General features: G+C 44.0%; 1 long non-coding RNA gene across 2 annotated transcripts in view; it reads left to right on the forward strand.

The window, feature by feature from the left end:
• Positions 1-496: 496 nt before the first annotated feature.
• The window catches only part of LOC147167763 (uncharacterized), an 81,498-nt gene continuing 61,006 nt past the window's right edge, over positions 497-20,988 (forward strand). For both annotated transcript variants that reach the window (XR_015096324.1, XR_015096323.1), the window contains exon 1: positions 497-703. This is a non-coding gene — a long non-coding RNA (uncharacterized LOC147167763). The remainder of the gene's footprint in view (positions 704-20,988) is intronic.

Genomic DNA, 20,988 nt, shown 5'->3' on the forward strand with positions numbered 1-20,988 from the left:
AAATAATTTTTGGTTGAAAAACAGAAATGACTTCAAATAGTATTACGTCATCATTGTCTGATTGTTATTAAACATTGGAGCTGGTCTCTCTTGAATTATTGGAAATAAAATATATAACTACAAAATAGGAAATAAATAATAAAATTATTCTTAGTCAAGATTTGTGCACTCAAAAATTCTATTAAATTTAATTCTGTTTTGGGGGCTTTAAAATTTAAGGATTAAAGGATTTTTGCATAGATGCTGCTTTTTATTTTTATTTTATTTAAATTTAAATGTATGTAGTGGGTTGGAAGCTGTGTTGACAGGCATCGCCAATCTTAACTTCTTCCTAACCGTCATGAAAACCATATTTTGCCAACCAACCATATACTTCCTTTCAAGTTTGCTTTTGATGGACAGCTAAAGCTAGCCAATGACAATCGGGATGAGGGAGGGGCAATCAGATGCGCGTCCTTTGACACACAAATCTACTTCCGGGTTGGCCAGCGCGCGCTCGCCCGCCAGCCGAATGACCGCCCACGTCAAGTTTACGAAGCAAGCTGCGTCTGTCGCTGCCTTTTTTGTGGATTAAAAAAAAGAAGGTGATGTAAAGCGACGTATTTTAATGGCAGCCACCAAACGTCAAACATGGATCCAGGCTGACACAGTTGACATCGCTGGAATTGCTGTCAGCCCGCTCATCACGTGACAACGTTCACAAGTGAGTGGGAAACTTTTATTTGAATCAGTTTTGCGGTTAAACAGACCCACAGACGCACTCAAACACAACAACAACAACTTATGTTGCAGGATAAAATTATTTATCACACTGCAGCGCAATATGAGTTCAATTCTGTTTTTATTGCCAAGATTGTGAATGTTGATGACTGTCACCAAGTTCCAATAAACAATGCACATTAGACATGATCCTTTTAGATATTAAATGAGATATTTTGCTTCGTTTTCACAGAACCCAATCGTTGTTGTATCGTTATCAGTCTTGCCGGAGAAGGCGAGTGAAGTGAAATAATACAAAACAAAATGAACATAAGTAGGTAGGTTTACAAATAAATAAAGGTAATAATAATTATTATAATAATACATTGTACTATTAAAACATTAATAAAAATAAATAGGGAGGTGAATACTTGTAAGCAAATAAGTATCAATACATTAAATGGTGAAGGTTTCGGTGCGTAAAGGGGTGGCATTTTCAAATGTCCTGATGACGGAGTGCCTGTTTGAAAGCAAAATGGCTTCCTTGTGTCTTTTGGAGGATGCCTTCATCAGACTGCTCGAAAAGCCGACCAACTTTCATGTTGCTAAGTGCAAGTGGCTTCGGGGGCGGAGTTTTCCCAAACCTCCAGTGGCTTGTGTCGTGCTCAAGCCCTAATGAGTCCAAGATGATTCCAGAGCGATGGCGTTCTGCAAACCGAAGCGCTTGACTCGAGTCCCGCGGCAAAGGCTTGTGGGTAAAGGGCTGTGGGGGTTTTAAACGGGTTGTAAATGCACAAGTCTTGTAGACGCATTAAAGATGCAGCGAGGCGGGCAAACTCGACACGACAGACATGATCTTAACCCGGCGGGACTCCGGCGTCACCGGCAGGAACAACAAGAAAACAAAGCGGCGAGAGGAATTCCCTCATGGACCGCCGCATGAAGAAGGAGACGAAAAAGAAGACCTGCGGGGCCCTGGGAAAACCCCGGACCTCCTGTCAAAAGGAAGGACGCGTGCGGAACTCCCGGGAATCTCGTGCTGGTCTCGCGAGCACTTTGTCCACAACAATCTTCCCAAGTTCATAAGCACCACTTGGCAAACTTTGTACGCCGCATTCAGAAAAATGCATTGTTTCTATTATTATTGTGTCTCAATTGTGTATCTTGTTTGTTGTTGTGACTTGTGGACAATTGTGTCATGTACTAAATGGCGACTGTCTTCACTGTGTCGCTATTGTGTCTCTATGGAGCTTGTAATGTCTCTACTGTGTCGTGCGTTTCTTATTGCGTACACTCTAAATACAGTTGGGTCAAAAGTTTTTCTTTTATGGTTCAAAAATGGACGGATCCAAGTTAGCGGTCAATTTGATACAAAATTACCCTTTTTTTTTCTTTTTCAAAACGACCAAGAATGTTGGGTCAAATTGACCCAAGTAGAGGGTCAGACCCAACTTTCTGGGTTGTTCTTCAAAATGACCCCATTTTTGACCCAATTTTGGGTTAAATTAACCCAAATGGAGGATCTGACCAAAACATTCTGGGTTGCTTTTTTTTTTTTTTTGACAAAATGACCTTTTTGTGGTGCAAAAACAAACAAACAAAACAAAACTGAAAGTTGGGTCAAATTGACCCAAGTAGAGGATCTGACCCAACTTTCTGGGTTGTTCTTCAAAATGACCCCATTTTTTACCCAATTTTGGGTTAAATGAACCCAAATGGAGGATCTGACCAAAACATTCTGGGTTGCTTTTTATTTTTTTTGACAAAATGACCTTTTTGTGGTGCAAAAACAAACAAACAAAACAAAACTGACAGTTGGGTCAAATTGACCCAAGTAGAGGGTCAGACCCAACTTTCTGGGTTGTTCTTCAAAATGACCCCATTTTTGACCCCAAAGCAGGTCAAATTGAGCCCAGTAGACAATCTGGGTTGTTATATACAAAATGACCCAAGTTTTGACTCGTACTTGGGTCAAATTGACCCAAGTAGAGGATCAGTCCATTTTTGACCCGTAGTTGGATTCATTTTGTGTGTGTATGAATAACCTCGACTTTGTTTTATTGCGTCCATGTCTGGATTGTGTCATTGTGTTTCCTGTGTTTCTCTTGACGCCATTTTTCATCGTCGGCTCTCTGCGTATGTGCTGTATTTCTATTTTGTATGTCTCTCGAGTGTTTCTACTTTGTGTCCATTGCACCTCAGTCTCTACTGAATCGTCACTGGAACTCTATTGTGCCTGTACTCTTCCGTTTCTACGGGTTTCTTCAGTCGTTAGCAGTTTGAATTGTATCTCAAATATGTCTCTAATGTGTTTTTATTTTGTCATTATTGTCCCTCTATCGTGTTGCTACTGTTGTGTCTCCAACGCGTCTGCGGGGTCTCCACTGTATGACAAGAGTGTCTCGGCACTGATTCGGTGCCGTGTCTCTGTTGTGTCAATATTGCTTTTCGTTTCGACTGAGTCTTTACTGTTTTTGTTGTGGCTACTGAATCACTGGAGCGTCTCGATTGTGTCGATAATGTGAAACTACAATCGCCATTTTGTCTCTCTTGTGTCCGCAGCGTGTCTCTATTTTGTCTCATTTGTCTTCATTGTGTTGTTACGGTTTACCGTCTCCCGACCGCATCGCGACTGTGAATCGATTGTGCCAATATTGTGTTTCTTCTGTGTCTTTACTGTCCCCCTGTTATCTACTGTACCATCTATTGTGTACATACTCCAATGAGTGTATCGAGCGAGTGGGTCGTGTCGTTATTGTGTATCTTATATCTCGAGTGTGTCGTTGCTGTCGTTGGTGAGGACTTTTCGTTCTTCCTTTTGTCTTCGTTTGTCCCCAAGTTGCGCAAGCAGGCTCAGCAACTGCTGTTGCTCTTTCTCTTTGTTTATCGCATTGATCACATTTTGCTTTCCTTTCTCTCTTCTGTCCTTGTTCTTCCTCAGATTTCTCAGCAAGGTTGGAACAGACCTTGTGGCGGTTTATTTACTTGTAACTAGCGGTTCTTTGTACTCAAATGTATGAGATGGTGTACCCAATGACAGGTGAGTGTCCTCGTTTGTTATTGTCCAAAAAACATGTTGCAATTATGTAGCAATCATGAAATAAATGTACTCATCAAAAAGTGCAATTATAGCAAAATTGTTGTTGTTTTTTAAATCGCGCAGACCTGCAAAAAAAAAAAACCATGTATCTGAAGCTGTGTAGTGTAGTAGATGAAAGGATGTTGTGATGTTGTTGCCACTCACTAATTGCATTTTATGTTACTGCAACATTTCCTCTGATGACTTTTGAGTGCTCATTATGTAAAAAAAAAAATTTTTTTTAATAATAAGCTCCAGACCTCGCTGTAAGTACAACGTGAGCTCAGGCTAACACCGACTAAAAGTCTTGCGTTGGATTGGTTGTGACGAGACGACGTGTTCTCTATTTTGTCTGCCAGGCGACGAGTGCAGAAGGCGGACGGCAACATTGTATCACATCTTAATCGGAATACAGTTTATCACAGTGAATGTTTCATCATTGGAGTAAATGGTTTGGTAATTCAAGTGAAACTTATTCTAAGTCTCACTTGAAACATACCGTAACAAAGTCAAATTGTGTTGTTGTGACTGGAGCGAATCGCATCGTAACTTTAAGTGAGTCGTATTGTAACTGGAATGAGTCGTATAGTAGCTGACATGAAACTACGCATCATTTGAAGTAAATCGTATTCTAATTGCAGTCAATCATGTTGTCAATGAAACTAATTCTATCATAATTTCATTACATTTGTCACAATTGAAGGGAATCTTATTGTGATGTAAGTGAATCATATAATTTCAAAACAATGACGTCATAATGAAAGTACTGTAAATTGTATTGTAATGAAAGTGAATCGTCAAAATTGAAGTGAATTGTATCATAGTAGGAGTGAATCGTATCCGTTTTGGAAATTACAAAATTGTAATTGGAGTGAATTGTATCATCAAGTGACATGAAATAAGTGTATTTTGGAGTAAATTGTATTCTAATTGGAATGAATCATATTGTAACTGAAGTTAATCTTATCGTAAGTTGAGTACACAATTGACGTGAATTGTATCGTAATTGCAGCGAATTGTTTCTTAACCGTATTGTAATTGGAGTGATTCATTGAAGTGAAAATCGTCATCATTGGGCCAATCATATTGCACATACTACATCGTAATTGGAGTGAATCGTATCACATCATAAATGCAACGCATAATATGGTCGTGGTGTTTTGTAATTGAATGCATCATGTGTAAATGTGAATGAATTGTTTTGCATCATCATTGTCATTTTGAATCACAGTTAAAGTGAACTGACACGGTTCGAACTGGAGAATCCAGCTGTTAGACAGCGCAAAAACGATTCCTAAATTTAACGTCCGTCAGTCTTCGGCCACATCCATCAGATTGGATTGGATTGGATTTTCCCACTTGGACGTTTGTTATCTTTGGAACTCAGCGGGTCGTCTTTGGCGGCTCGCGTGTGTGCTTGCGCGTACGCACTGGTGTGTTCCCACGTGCGTGCTCACAACCGATAAGTGGTCGGCGCTGGCAGCAAAATGAAAACATCAAAGGCGGAGTCACGAGGCAGACTGTTGTGGAAATAACCGCTGACCGCCCACTCCAAAGTGGGTCGGCCAGGTTGGCGCACGCTTAATCGCGTCTGGTTTTTAATTGCGCCCACCACGCTGCTCCTTAATTAGCCACTCCCTAATTAGCCAGCGACAGCATCATCAGCACGTTCGGCAGGTCGCTCCTCAACTCTGCTGCCAAACGACCAACGATCATGCGGAGGCGCCAATTAAAGGAAGTCGTCCCTCCGACGAGGAACCACGTGAGAAAGTCAAAGATCTCTACAAACTTATTTGGACAAAGGATGTGGGAGAAAATGATCAATGTATTGTCTTAATTGTCTCCAGTGCGACTGATCAGTTTGGAAAAAGTGCCACAATTATTCACTTAATCGATAACTAATCAACTTGACAACTGTTTTGATCACTGATTAATCATTTAGAGACATAGTTTAACTTAATATTGTCAAATATTTTCAGATTGGTGCAGTCTTCCATAGCATTTAGCGTGACGCAAGCGCCGTTAAATTAACGTTTGGCGGACCAACAGGCAGAGGTGACAAATCCTGGTTTAGAAACTAGAAAGCAAAAACCCTGCCACAGTTTGGCTTTAGCCCCGGGTGCTAGCTAGCTAGCTCCCATGGCGCTCGTTTACCTGTTAGGGAGCTAGCTAGCTAGCACCCGGGGCTAAAGCCAAACTGTGGCAGTGTTTTTACTTTCTGGACCAGGATTTGTCACCTCTGTCGACAGATTGACGATTACAGTTTGGATCAGCTTGAAATATTGTCGATGACGGTAGCTTGTCCCGACTGTCGACGTTTGCTGAATAGCAGACACTCATAATTGATTGACGCGCCCATCCTGGTAATTGCAGTCAATGGGATTTGATCATATGCTGATCAGAGCAAAATGTAGCGATATTCCAACACTCGACCATTTCATCGTCTACTAACATTGAACACATCTCAACTTTCTTTAATATTTGGTTTTTAATTTCTTCAATAGGTCACTGTAATAATACCAATAGGCAAAAAAAAGAAAACAATGAAAATGATAAGGACTAATTCCAGCTGTGGATGACTCAAATCTGTCAAAAAAAAAAGATGCCCCCCTCTGTCCTCCCCTTACACCTGGCTCATAATGAGGTCACTTCCTGCTTCATCTTCTTCCACTGCCACGCTTTTAATCAGCGCGGCCGTGTTGTGCTGCCGGAGCTCAGTGCTGCGACCCCCTCAGAAAACACACACAACTTCACGGCTAGGATGTTCAGCGGCCGGTCCGGCGTTCGCGGCCATTAGCCATAATTCAGCTCTCAGCTTCCCATCACGCCGCGTTCGCTAACTGCACCTCCTGCCCCGCGGCTGGCAGCTAAAACAAACACTCCGGAAAGAGAAAATGAGCTGGAAAATGTTGTGGAAAAAAAAGCCAGCGCGGGTCGGCTGTCGGTGGGAAGCATCCTGCATGATGCATGCAGCACGTGGCCGGGAAGATGAATAATGAAAGGATGCTTGAAATGTTGTCTTAATCAATGCTAACAGGAAGTGTCAGGGGAGCCAATCTCCTTGATGGAGAAACACGAGCAACAAGAACATTCACGTAAAGTTCCTCCGGTCCTTCGGGAGCTGGAATCTCGTCCTTTGATCTCGTTTACCTCTCACCTTTTTTTCGTTGCAATTAATTCTTTTCTCACAGAATTACTCACCGTTTCCTTGTTGAATTTGAACTTTTTTATTTGGTAAAGATGTTCGTCCAATCTGTGGCAGGGTTTGAACATTCTGGACTTTGATTCCTCAATACTGAACACGAGCTGCTGATTATAGACAGCGTTCCGAAAATCATGCAAGCGGAGTTTGAAGCGTCCACTACGTTTTCATTTGAGTTTAAAATGGCTTTCCAAAACCAGAATCCCATGTCGCATTGTAGCCAAAGATGCAATGCTCGTGGGTTAATGCGCCTTCTTCTCCTTCTTTGTTTCATTTTTCTTCTTGTGACTTCTTTGTCTTCTTCTCTGTCTTAGTTAAACTTCCACCCAGAAGTACATTTGGTATTTTTAAGGCTACAATTATTAAGTGTATCCGATTGCGTAATCACCTTTTTTACCGGTGAAATGTGCACGTAGCGCTTCTCCCAGTCTTTGAGAGACAGAAAATAATATGAAAATGTGACAGAGAAATCGGTATTCAAGTTAGGCAGCTTTATCAAGCGGCAACGTAAGATGGCTGCCCGTGACATTGTTAGTCCATTCATATATAAGTCTGTGGTCTTGACACACGTCTTCTTTTGAAATAAATGTCAGTTGTTTAATGACTCCTTCTAGCAAGTTAAAACTTGAGTTTAACGTTGAAGGAAACAAAATGTCGTCTCCATTTTGAACGGACTTCCACTGCCGAGTCACTTTGCTCACGAACATTACATCACCGAATAAACCAATTTGATTGCAGCCCAACAGCAATTAATGGAAGCCTGTCCACACCCACTTCCTGTCTTTCAAGAAAGTGGGTGTGGCTTGCCAGGCTTGGTATTTGCCGCAGGGCTTCATTAGCCAACACTAAAACCTTCTGTCATCCCAGACATGACCACACCCTGTGAGAACACAACAATCCAAACTTCTATGATAGCCACATGCTAACATTGCTCAAGAGTCGCCTTCGATTTCACACTTCAACTGCAGCGCCGGCGTGAAAATTCAGTCCACAGCGGATCATCAGTGGCGTCTAAACGGCCTTGGACAGCAGCGCAGTAGTGAACCCCAGTCCCTCCTTCCCTCTCCCCTTTCCCTTTCCTCCCACGCCAGCGTCACCCGTCAGAGTTGGAGAGTTGAACACGGCGGCCGAGGCCAGCCGGCGCTATTTGTTTGACAGGTACATGTCTCTATAGGCCACTGCCTTTCCAATTTAAGAGGCCCTTAAGCCGGGAGCAGCCGCCTTAACATTATTCTGCGCAAAGACGAGACGGAAAAAAAGGAAAACGTTTTCTCTCCTTCCGAGCCACTTTTAACACAAAGGCCCCGTCGACCCTTCAAGGACACCTCGCTGCAAGCCTTTCATCATTTTGCTTGAATTTTAATTATTTTCGCTGGCTTGTCTAGTCCCACCAGTGAGCAGAGCGGGAAAAGCGAGGTGACGGAAAAGGCAGGAGTGACGGGGATCCGGCGGGAGGACGCGGGACCACAAAACATTTCATTACCCTTCCAAAGCGTCACGTCGCCTCGTGGGAAGTTTTGACCAAGGCGGCGGACCTCATCCTCGCGCTTGACATGTCGGCTGACGTTTTTGTTTCTTCTAAACGGGCGGGGATGTGAACGTTAAGAGAGGAACATCATGAATTCGGGTGAATTATTTCTGCATGTTTCCAAGGAAACAAGAACGTCACCTTCAGAGGCAAACGCATCACTCCTGTCACATGCTGAATGTCTTTGATGTAGACCTCTAACTAAAACCCTAACCCCTAAATCCTGAGCCTGAACCCCATCCTTTACCTAACCCTAATCCCGAAGCCCTAAGTGTAAATGTAACCTTAAACCCCTAAAATCACAACCCCCTAACCCATGATATTGCACAGAAAGTAGGTTAGGTTTATTTTGAGCTCCACAAAGCACAAGCAGCGACTTCTGAACGTTCCCTTAATTGAACTTTAACCCTACCCAAATCCCTTAACTAACTTGGACTTTAACTATAACACTCATCCAAAGGTAATCCTAAATGTAAACTATCATTACAACCTCTTCCCCGCTAACCCAAAAACTGATCCCAAGCCAAAACCCAACCCTGGTGCATCCTACTCCGAGCTTAATGGTAAACCGCTCACTAACCCAAACCAGCCTCAACCCAATGAATGCAAAGGCTTGAACGTCTTGTCGTGTAATAGATGTCATCTGCACATCACCATGACCGTCCTCCATCTTGACCATGTGATTAACTACTTGCCGCTACAAATGCATACATTCTCAATCGAGAGGTGACCAATCAGCATTCTGGGCACAAATGCTCATTTCGAGGCCCGCCATAACGGGGCGCCTCGCAATCTCCAAGCCAATTTGGCGTCATCTCCATCACGGTCGAACCCGTAAATCTGCATCGGCGGAATGGCTTTGGCAAGCAATTACCGCCGCGTAGGACATGGCTAATTTGATGAGAATCTGCTTTGACAAGTCTGGACCAAGAGGAGGGGCGGAGGGCGGCAACCCCGCGGGACAGAAGAGGCGGAGCGGCGGCCGACATGAAAAAGCAGGAGAATCGTTGCGGGAGGGTCAGGGATGCATGCAAACGCTGAACCTCATGTCAAAACATGCTGCGGCGTGCCAGCTGAGCCCAGCGGGCCAGCGGGGGGGGCCCACCCCACCCCACCCCACCCCACCCCTGCTTGCCTGCTTGCCGTGGTCACGCTGCTGCGAGACGTCAGAGCAAGCCAGACAAACATGGCTTGGCTTTGTACAGGCAACACCTGTTACAAGATCTTATGCCGCAGAGTTTTGCTTGTTGCTTTTTCGTGACCTATTGAATCCTTGTTTTAACCCCGGAGCTCGTGTGTTGTTGTTGTTGTTGTTCCCCAATCAGGTTCCAACCAACCAACCAGGTGTTGCTGTTGCTATTTGTTAATAATAATAGTAATACATTTATTCAAAGGCACTTTACTCAAAAAATATATTAATAAACAACGGATCAGTTCCCGAAGTGATCCCACTCGCTTTGTTTGAATCGATCTTTCTTTTGTGAACGACACGGCACGACAACCCGTGCTGTTGTTTGTTTTCGCCATCAGGTTTGTTTTTGTTTTTTGCTTATCTGGCCATCCCAATCAGGTTCTTTTCTCAACTTGTGGGTCCCTCAACCAGGTTCCAACAGGTGTGATCGTTTGTTGCCTTGCGTTATTGCTTTGGTCTCTCGTTTGCTCCCCAACCACAGTCCCAAGAAATGTTGCTTTTGGCTTTCTCTTGACTCCCAACTTCCCCATCCAAGTTCTTTGTTGTTTCTGGTTGCTCCCTCTATTTTTCTTGCCCCACAACCAGATTCCAACAGATGTTGTTGTCTTTTTTGTTGCATGTTCTTTTCTCTTTGCTTATGCTCGGGTTCCGATGGCATTGGTGTTCTAGCTTTTCTCAGTTCTTTGGCAGATATTCCAACCGTTTTATTGCTTTGGTCTCTCTTTTGCTCGCCAACCACAGTCCAACACGTGGTGCATCCCATGTTCCCCATCCAGGCTAGATTTGATTTCTCCTCTCATTTTTTCCTTTCCCATTCATCCTCAGGTTACAAAGCCCGTTTCCAACAGGTTTTAGTCTCTTCTGTTTTTTCTTTTGTTCTTTATTTTCTCTGTCTGTCTGTAAGTTTTCAAAGTGTGTTGTTGCTTTTTGCTCTCTCGAATCTCCCTGTGTCCACCAGATTTCCCAACTAGGTACAAGCATTGTTGTTGTCGTCGTCGTCTGGCATTTTGTCTTCACTTTTCTGTCTCCTCTTGAACCATACACTGTTGCTGTTTTTTTGTTGTTGCTTTCTGTTACGTTATGTTGCCCAGCCAATTTCCAAAAGGCAATCTCGTTTTTTTGGGGGTTGTTGTTTTCTGTCAATTCATTCAATTTTTCCTGTCCTGTCTTAAAAACATGTTCATATTTTGATAATTTTCCTAATAAATAACTAAATCAAACTGATGAAGTGTTCTGCGCTCATCTGTCACCCAGCAAATAAAAGCAAACATCATGAAAGATTCTACATTGAATCTATTTGAACATTCCTGCATCCACCTGCTAAATGAGGCTTTTAATTCTCAGCTCTTTGCCGAAGGTCGCTTTAAAGTCAGAAATAATCACATTTTCAACGCTTTCAATTGAGCCCTTAATGAATTCCGCTTAATTATGACTCGCCATTGCTCATCGTCAACACTTTGGAGCTTCCAAGGACACTTATGTGATCCTTTTTTTATGCTTTCATTTCTATTGCTGTTTATCTGCTTTGCACACAAACATGCAATGAATGAGAGGTCGCTCTGAAATGTATTTATCGTATATTTACGTATAATATGCTCCAAATGAGTATCTATTAAAGTGGCCGACATCATATAAGTTCACTGTAGCAGGCATAAGGTGTGGCGGGTGAAGGGGAGATTGGGGTCCAGTTGGGGTCAGAAGACGATAAGTGTAAATTGAGCCTTTTAAATGTAAATGTAATCACGGAGGAAGTGTCTTTTAAGGGCGTTGCAGTTTCTTTACCGTCACGCCTGATGCCGTCCATCACATGTCGACGCAACGGCTGAGACGTTTGCGACTTATGGCGTAGACCCTCAGCCTCACCTGCAAGAGGATGAGATAGCACAGAAAGGACACCCGTGACCAAACTTCATTGGCTTTTTAAAAGATTTAACAGGGCTTCATTCACTGTAGCTTCACGCGAAGAGGAAAAAAAGTCATCATATTGATTCACGACGAACGCTCCTTCAGGTTCTGGTCGTCATGCAGTCGTGTTTCCTGTTAATGGCAAATACCTCACAGTCACTTGCAGGAGGACGAGTCATTGTTGAAATGGAAGGACGGGGAGGCCACCTGCAACGGAACCTCATTGCCCCCCCCACACGACCTCCCATAGAAAAACATAGTAACATTGATTCATGACTTTTGCTCATACTGGTTCTGGTTGTCGGCTCGCGGGTTTCTTCTTAAGTCTATCGATGTCATCTGCGGGAGGACAAGTCGTCACAGGCCCAGAAGGAAGTCAACCCTCACTGGATTCTTAACCACTTTAACAGGGTCTTGTTCCTTGCGGCCTCATGTAATAAAACACATGAATTGATGACAAATACTCGTTCAGGATCTGGCAGTCATGCTTCCATGTTATCTGCTCATGGCAAAGACCGACCGACCGATCGTCTGTCATTGTGGAAGGATGAGATCTTGCAGGCCAAGAGGGTAGTGAGACCACACCAGCGACTTTTGCTCAATGACTTTTCAACACATTTTAGGATGTCTTGTTCACTGACGCCTCAATGATCAAAACTATAATAATCAGAGGTGGGCAATTTACAAAATGTTGCTGGTCCGTCATTCGTCAGCGCCGTGGGCACTCTTACGTCACTGTCAGTTTGTGATTTTTTTCAAGCCGAAGCAAACTGTAATCGGCATTCTGTCACTTGGTCTCCACTGTCTTAGGATCAAGTGGGCAGTCCGTCAGTGGTCAACAAAAACGGTCGTCCATCAGTGGCGGGCTGAGAGGTACGTTGGTACTTGACCCGGTTAGTGACGATTACACCGACGGGCGAAAACCCACTTCCAAAAGTGCTTAGTCCGTCATTTTTTTCTCAAGTTTCTCGTCATTTGTGCGTCAGTGACAGACTGTGGGAAAGCCCATCAGTACTGACGGAACGCTCACCTCTGATGCTAGTCATGCTGACACACATGTTCATTCAGTTTCTGACACAACCGATTTAACACACTCTTGTCCAATGTAACTCCACATAGTATCACATGTCGGATTCCGCCTTTTCATTCCGATGGAGGTTTTTACATGGAGCATTTTCACTCCGTTTGGCCGTTGGGATTCATTCTAATCGGAATACCTGGCTCCATGTAAACCGGGCTAATGACTGACGACGTGCTCATTCTGATTCTGCGCGTCGCGTGCATGCTTCTTGCTTCCTGAAATGCACTTTCTGACAACGAAAGCACGAATGACAGAAAGATGAGACGTCACAGGCCCAGAAGCAACAGAAAGGCTGCCTGCAACCGAAAACTCATTGCCATTTGAATCAATTCAACTGGGCAACACTCACTAAGGCCTCACATAGTAAAATATTGCTCGTCGAGGTTCTGCTCGTGGTGCGGCTGCATTTCCTACCTTCTGCCGACCAAAGAAGAAGAAGTTTCTGTGATGAAAGAAAAAAAGTTCAGCTCGTGTGGAGGAGACCCTGAGGACAGCATGTAGCCAACGGTTCCGAGTTTCTTTTTTTGCTGAACATCTGCTGCATGTTTGTCAGCGCAGTTGTTATTCGTGGCAACTTTGTGAAAAAGGCAGAGTTTTCCTTCGACCCTCCTGTTCATTGAAATCAAGTTGTGACGGCAAGAGAGCAGGTCGGGACGCTAAGCAGGTGGTGCTGTCCTCGTCTCCCGGCTAAGTGCTGCCTCCTCCGCGTTCCCGCTTTTCTACGCTTGGGCGCCTTGACATGTCGTCGGAAGACGCCGACGAAGTTTCAGGGCCTCGCCGGCGAAGGCTCCATTACTTTGTCGCGTGCCCCCCAAAAAATAGAAGGTAAAGGAAGGTGAAGTCAGGTCGACGAAGTTGTTTATTGAATTTACGGCGTCGTTATTTTGCCACTCAGCATGATTGTGTTCATATTACACCCATCACGCCAAGGTCGCCGCACGCCACCCGCCTGCCGACCTTGCGCCCCGTGCGGGCCCTCTTGGGAGGGCGGCGTAGCGTTAACTGGAGACCCTTCAGCTTTCAGCTTTGATGGACAGTGGAAATAAAGGCGGGGAGCTCAATGACACAGCAATCTGCCGCTGTCAGCCACCGCGTAAAAAGTTTCCGGGCCGACAAAGGCCGACGCCCTCGCAAGGCGGCCTCTGGCCGAGGCCAGGCGGCGCCCAATAGACGCATTGATCAGACGCGAGGACGCCGCCGCCGCCGCCCTCGCCAAGCTTGTCGCCGGCCACCGGCCACCAATCACTGATGAGAGAGAGGCTGTCTTCTCACGCTGAGGTCACGGCTGCCGTTTGGCTCGGTAGCCGTGACACGGGGCGGGCGGGTCGCACTTCTCATCATATTGGATCCATATGTGATGTTAAGGTGGCGCAACGGAATGTCCTCATGTCACTTTTGACCTTGTCTTTTCTTTCTCATGTTTTTCATATCACAATCTCAAATTAAATAATCGGTAGAAGTTTGTTCTGATCCAAAACGTGAGCCTTTAGTCCCCATCTGCTGCTTAAAATGGTTATAAAAACAAAACAAGCTTATTTTACAGTCGAAGCTTGTAACTGTTTTTATGGAGTATATTTACTGTAGGCGGCACGGTGGCTGACTGGTTAGCACGTCCGCCTCCCAGTGCAGAGGACGTGACATCGAGTCCGGCCTTCGGCCTTCCTGGGTGGACTTTGCATGTTCTCCCCGTGCCTTGCGTGGCTTTTCTCCGGGTACTGCGGTTTCCTCCCACATTCCAAAAACATGCATGGCAGGTTTATTAAACGCTCTAAATTGTGCGATTGTGAGTGCGGGTGGGTGTTCGTCTCTGTGTGCCCTGCGATTGGCTGGCAACCAGTTCAGGGTGTACCCCGCCTACTGCCCGAAGCCAGCTGGGATAGGCTCCAGCGACCCTTGTGACGACTAGCGGTTAAGAAAATGGATGGATGGATATTTACTGTACGCACTCTAATTGATGTGTTGGATGTGTCCCTTAAACGGCCGTGATCTATTTAGTGTCATCAAGTCCTGGAGTCGAGATGTGGAGTCAGTTAGTCTGCCTGTGAGTGATTTGGGTGTCCTGAAAAGTGCTATATAAGTCTGAGTCATTATTTGAATGTCATCTTGGCTTGGCAAATTTCAAAACGAACAGGTACATCGAGTATGATTGCTCTGCCATTGCGTGTGCTACTTGCTGATAAACACTTTCATCCAATAATAATTCGGCTCCACCTGTTGCCTGGTAAGATTTCTGACTTGCCCCAACGCTGCAGTCACCCCAAATGAATAACTACCGATGTGTAATGGCGTCATGATTTTGAGTCATTTGATTGGACACCTTTAAACTCGTGCTAAGGGACCAAGTTTGAAGTTTTGAAACTGTCGATTGACAAACGTATCACCCAGTCAGAATGTGTGTTTTTGTGCCTTTTGATTGGTCGGCGAGCTAAGAACAAGCTGAAAGCCATTTGCATTTACTTTTGATATATTTGGTGTTGAGTAAATAAAAGTTTGAATGAGAAATGCAGCAGATGGCTTCAGACTGTAGAAAGGAAACCAAATTGTGGATGTGACACATATTTATATACTCAAAAGAGCAATTGAAGTCTTCTCAAGAGGATGAGAGAAGCATGCAGGAGTGAGGCAGTCGCCAAATAATGTCCTCTTTCAGTGAGTATAATGAACTTTATTCATATTTGATATGCCTTTGTCCCATTTGTCACTTATTAGTGCGGCTTGTGTTGGATTGTGGAGATGATGAGTGTGGCACAGCTGTGGATGTGCTGCCCGCAAATGGCTTCAAGTGTGCTCATTTGTTTGATTTGATGGCATTGTTTTGTATTCCGGCGACACGAGATGGCTGCCTTGTGATGGAAGAGACTTGTTTTATACGATTGTTTTGGTAGTTGTGGTGAGGAGCGATAATAAGGATGACGTCGTGGAAGGTGAGGCTCATGCTAGGAAATGACATGCGGTTGATTATGCTTAAATGCTCGGCCACTTGTATGTGCGTTTTACCACACGGGTTCTTTTTGGAGTTTAGTGTGTCCTGTCATCAGGAACATTTGTAAATCAGACACACCAGTGCAGGATTCTGATATTTTAGAACACTGCAAGGCAGCTTAACTGCTGGAAGGGGTCAAGATTTTTCATCAGTGCGAACAAGGGGGCACATCGGATAACGCACTTTAAATACTTTAAAACGTTACTATTAAAAAGACGTGCTCTTAATATATTTCATTTTTCATAATACATTTCTCAATGCATGTATAAAAGATCCACTATCCTAAGCCAACAAGAAAGGGTTTGATGCAAACAACATAACCATATACTGTTGACCCCCCCCCCCCCCTCACCCACTGCAAACCTCTTGCATAAAAATTACCACGGCACAAAATTGTTGAACGGCAAATCAACATTAAGTGCAAGAAGTCAGTTTGTTTATTTATTTATTTTGTTTTGGCACAAAAATCAACTCACTCAAAATGTTAATATTATTTGAGGTATGTTTGTTCTGCATATTATTCCGAATCTGCAACCATCTATTCAGCGTCCTCGTATTGTTGTATAGGGCAATATAAAAACCCAGTGTAAGCACAACTAAGACAAGTTTGCCATCCAGTGGTGAATGGTGATATTACAACCTAAAATTACAGTCGACCCCTGCATTAAAAAAAAAAAAAAGATTCTCTCTCTCTCTCTCTCTCTCTCTCTCTCTCTCTCTCTCTCTCTCTCTCTCTCTCTCTCTCTCTCTCTCTCTCTCTCTCTCTCTCTCTCTATATATATATATATATATATATATATATATATATATATTAAATACTCCCATCCCAACAAAATTGTCAAAAACAATTGTTGGGAAATGAATCAAGGTGCCACTTAGAGTGGTCAAAATACAACCTTAAACTAAAAGTGTCTGACTGCGTGCCCATCACACAGCATAAGTTTGTATGCTGGATTTCATCTTAGTGAATCAGATCCTCTGGTGCCGGATGCGGACATTCCCCCAAATCGTCATGTTAAAAACAAAATGGCAGACGTCCTGTATTTTTCACAGCATAGGTTCAATGGTGATTTCCATATTCCCTTACGTGATTTCCATGCGTGCGAGATTCTTTTGGGGTCGGGCGATGGGGTCAACGCGCACAAGCCGCGGGTTGATTTTAGCGTGCACTCTCGCACCGGCGCCAAGCTAATGGATTTCATGGAAGAGAGATCTCGCTGCACACAACAGGCAGGAAGCTTCAAAGTGTTCTCCAAAATGAAGCCCCCCCCCCCCCCACCACAAATCACACCCTCGAGCCAACCCTTCTCTCCTTTCTGTAAAAGGCAATTACCAGTGGCAAAATGGCAGCTCCATCTGCGTCCATTTGCCGCTCACATCACACGCGGAATAACATCTATGTTTGCTAATTATCCGAATTAGCATTTCTGCTGGCCGCGGTGCGTTCAAAGGCGAGCCCGTGTGTCGGCTATCATAGGGCCAACGGCAGATGATGTTCCAGCAAAATAAGATGATCACTCAAAGGTTGGCGAGAAAAGCCGAAGGAAAAGCAAAGGCCAACGATTTGACCGCTGCCGTGTGTGAAATCGGTCGGATGAAGTCTCGTGAGATTTGAGGACGGCTGACGTGATTTTACGGAGGTCTCCTGTGACGTCACGAGTTACAAATGGTGACCTTTTCTCTTGTGTGGAGCGCAGTTGTTTGGTAGATTGTTGCAGCCACTTTTATCTTGTTAAGATTGTTGTACAGAAAGTTGCATACTTGATGTGTCGATTGTTGTACTCTTCGTTGTATGAAATCTTACATAGAAAGTTGGGTAGATTGTTTTACAAACTGTTGTGTTGCATGGATTTTGTACATGAATATACTTCTGATTGATGTGTAGATTGGTGTACAGATATTTTGTACAGTTGTTGGGTAGATTGTTGCATTGTATGCTATCAAGATTGTTTTTTATTGAGATTGTTTTGATTGATTCTTGTGCTGGATGTCGTGCACGTTGTTAAAACATCTTGTAGAACGTTGTATAGAGTTATGCATCGACTGTTGCGCAAATTGTAGGTTCGTAAAAAAAATAGGCGTCGATTGTCATATAAAATATGAACGTTGGTCAGATTGTTGAACACATTGCGGTGTGGAGTGTTATAAAGTAGAAAGAAATATAGATTGGAATACATTATTGTAATTTGTTGTACCTTCTTACATCATTTTTTGTTCACAGGAAATTGTGTAGATTGCTGCGCAAAAGAATAGAATTTGTCTGTTCAAGATAAGCAGAAATTCATCTTTAATCACAGCTTTTAACATACAACACTTCCTCGCATACCACAATTATATACAAATAATAATATTAAATAAATATGTATCAAGTGTTGTACAGAATGTGATTCTGAAGACACCATGATTGTTAATATTTGGAGGAAGTTGTGTAGATTGCTGCAGCAAATGTTGGGTAGATTGTACGGAATGTTGTGTATGCTGTTGTATATTATTGTGCAGGATGTTGTGAACAAAATTGTCCAGATTTTTGGTTAGAATGCTGCGTAGATTGTTGCTCATTGCTGTGGATTGTCACGTGAAATTTGGGTCGATAGTTGTACGGGATCCTTGTAGGAAAGAGGAGAAATTGTCCAGAGCAGCCGCTCAGAATGCAGCACACGAGGTGGTCTGACAAACAGGTGAGGGGCGACCATTGACAGCAAAGGAGACGAGTGACGTTCGTGGCAAGCCGGCGACAGGATGTCGAAAAACACCACTTCCTGTTTGGTGGCAGGTTACATATCCTGGCAGTCCCCCGGCTCGACCCGTGAGCCCTCCTCAGGCCTGACCCGTCACCTCCCGTCTATCGGCCGACGCACGACAACGCTTGCTGTCGGAGCGTGACGTCGCCACGGCAACAGGGGGTGTCATGTGGCGCGAGCACGAAGCATTAAAAAGAGGAAACCGAGTCAATTAAAACTAATAGGAAACAAGAGGGCGCGCGGGGTCGCGTGCGTGCGCGTGCGTGCGCGTGTTGCTGTGTGCGACTGTGCGGGCGCCAATTACTGTTGGAGAGCGGCAGACATTTTGCGTGATTGTCACTTTCAGCCTTCACAGGACAAAAGGAGCTCGTTTGATGTACAAAATGGAGGCCGCGCGCGCACCTGAGGCCGTGCCTCACAAAAAGTAACATCGGATTGCGAGATCCAGTCATGAAAAGTATAAAGAGAGAATTCAAGGATATGTAAATATGAATGCATTGAATGTTGATGGAATTGATTACAAAATATGTGATCAGATAATAGTAGCGTTGTTGCTATCATGGAGGGAAAGTGTAATCAATTCTACTGAAGGATTTACAGATTGTTGTACAGATTTTACTGCAAGTTGTTGTAGCGGATGTTGAGTAGATTGTTGGGTCCGTCGCTTGACAGAATGTTGTGTACATTGTGGTATAAAGATTGATGTATTGATTTTTGGCCAGATGGTTCAGCAACATCTTTTGTATCAACATTGTTGTAAAGGATGTTGAGCAGCTTGTGGACCAGAATTTGGGGAAGGTTTTTGTATGGGTTGTTATATTGATTGCTGAGGAGATTGTTGGACGCAATGTTGCTTGCATTTGGACACAAAGTGTTGCGAATCGGGATTGTTATTTTGATTTGTGGGTAAAAATGTTGCCGACTATCGTGCTGATTATGCTTGGATAGAATATCGGGTCGATGATTGCACTGAGCGTGCGTTGGGGTGCAGGTGGAATTTTTGTCGAGAATTTAGTTTTGCATATGATTGGGTAGCTTGTGACAGTGCGTTGTAAGGATATCCCGTGCAGAATACGGTGGAGATTGTTGAACCACCAGCATTATTTGAAAGCCATTCATTTTCTTTTCACAACGTTTGTACGTGTGTGAGCGTCACTTTCGTTGACTTGATTGTGGAGCGGAAAAATGTTTGTCAATAGCGGCGGCGAGCGGCCGACTGCGATTAGACGACTGATAGGTGGAATCCAAATATTAGAGCTGACGTGTGCGTGTGACGTTGCTGAAATGTTAATAGAAGGAGACGGCTCATCAATTATTCATGCTGCTTGTAGTCTTGTAGTTAAGGTTGGCGCGCTGCACTCGTTAGACGCACGCACACACAAAGTTTTGCAACTTTTCCTTTACAGGCTAATGAGACTCGAGCGCTTTATGCCAAGGTTGCCGGCAAGATCGTGTGATGTTTAAAAACAAATTGCTTGCAAAGGCACGCGACAGCAAATACAAACTGAACCCCAATGAATGAATTTGGTTTTGTTTGACTCCTTAATTCTGCTTTCTAAAGATTAAAGTTTGAGGCAGATAGAAATAAACTTTTTTTTTTCTTGATAAACAAAGAGACTCTAAGCTTTTGGTATGTTCCATGTTTTTATAGCAATAGAACAGAATATTCTGTGGGCCTTGCAAAATCGGTCAAAATGGCTGCGAGTCAATTAGCTAAAATAAGGATTTGCTGGCCTCCTGTTCTACATTAGCATCCGTTGTTATACTGTGCAGTTAGCGAGCTCGCCATCTCGCTAACTGAGCATATGCCCCGAAAATGCACTTTTCTTTCATACAGTAATAATAATAATAGATCCTATTTGTAACACACTTTACATTGATAAAATTAATCTCAACGTGCACAGTAGAGGCAACAATAGAAGCGCACAGTATATTAATAACAGTTGATTAAAAATCAAGTCAAAAAAAAAGGCAAGACTAAAAGTCAAAATAGAAATCAAGTCCACTGGCATGACTGCTTTAGAGTGCCTCATTGTCAGCCATGAGTGCTTGCAAGAACAGGCTGTAGTTTTCATAATGGCAGATTTTCACACATTGCTGATGGCTGTGGAACATGCACACACCTTTTGATCAAGTCAATACGGGACAACTAAAGGCTACTTTGATGATTCTGAGTGATCACGTATCAAAGTTGCTGTTCGCGCAGTCAGCGGCATCGCAAGATAATGAAGTCTTGTTGGCAGCGGGGATGATGATGATGATGATGATGATGATGATGCTCCTCTCTGACTCCTGTGCCAGCGCACAGCTGAGTGACTGTATCCTTGTTACGTTAGCAGGGAGGTTCAACCTGGTCGGGGGCGGGGGGGGGGTTGCAGGTGCCGGCGGAATTCCTAATAAGCACTTCATTTCCCCGCCTTGGCACGAGACCCACGGCGGCCGTCAGAACGACTCAGACGCTGACACTAATGAGGGGCTCCAGGAGGCCACCCAGACGGATTACAGACACGCCGCTCGCCGCTCGCTCGCTTGCTCGCTCGCTTGCTCGCTCGCTTGCTCGCTCGCTACCTTCCCTTTC

This window comes from Leptonotus elevatus, chromosome 10 (assembly GCF_054856555.1).
Source record: "Leptonotus elevatus isolate MCC_2025b chromosome 10, RoL_Lele_1.0, whole genome shotgun sequence".
NCBI lineage: Eukaryota > Metazoa > Chordata > Actinopteri > Syngnathiformes > Syngnathidae > Leptonotus > Leptonotus elevatus.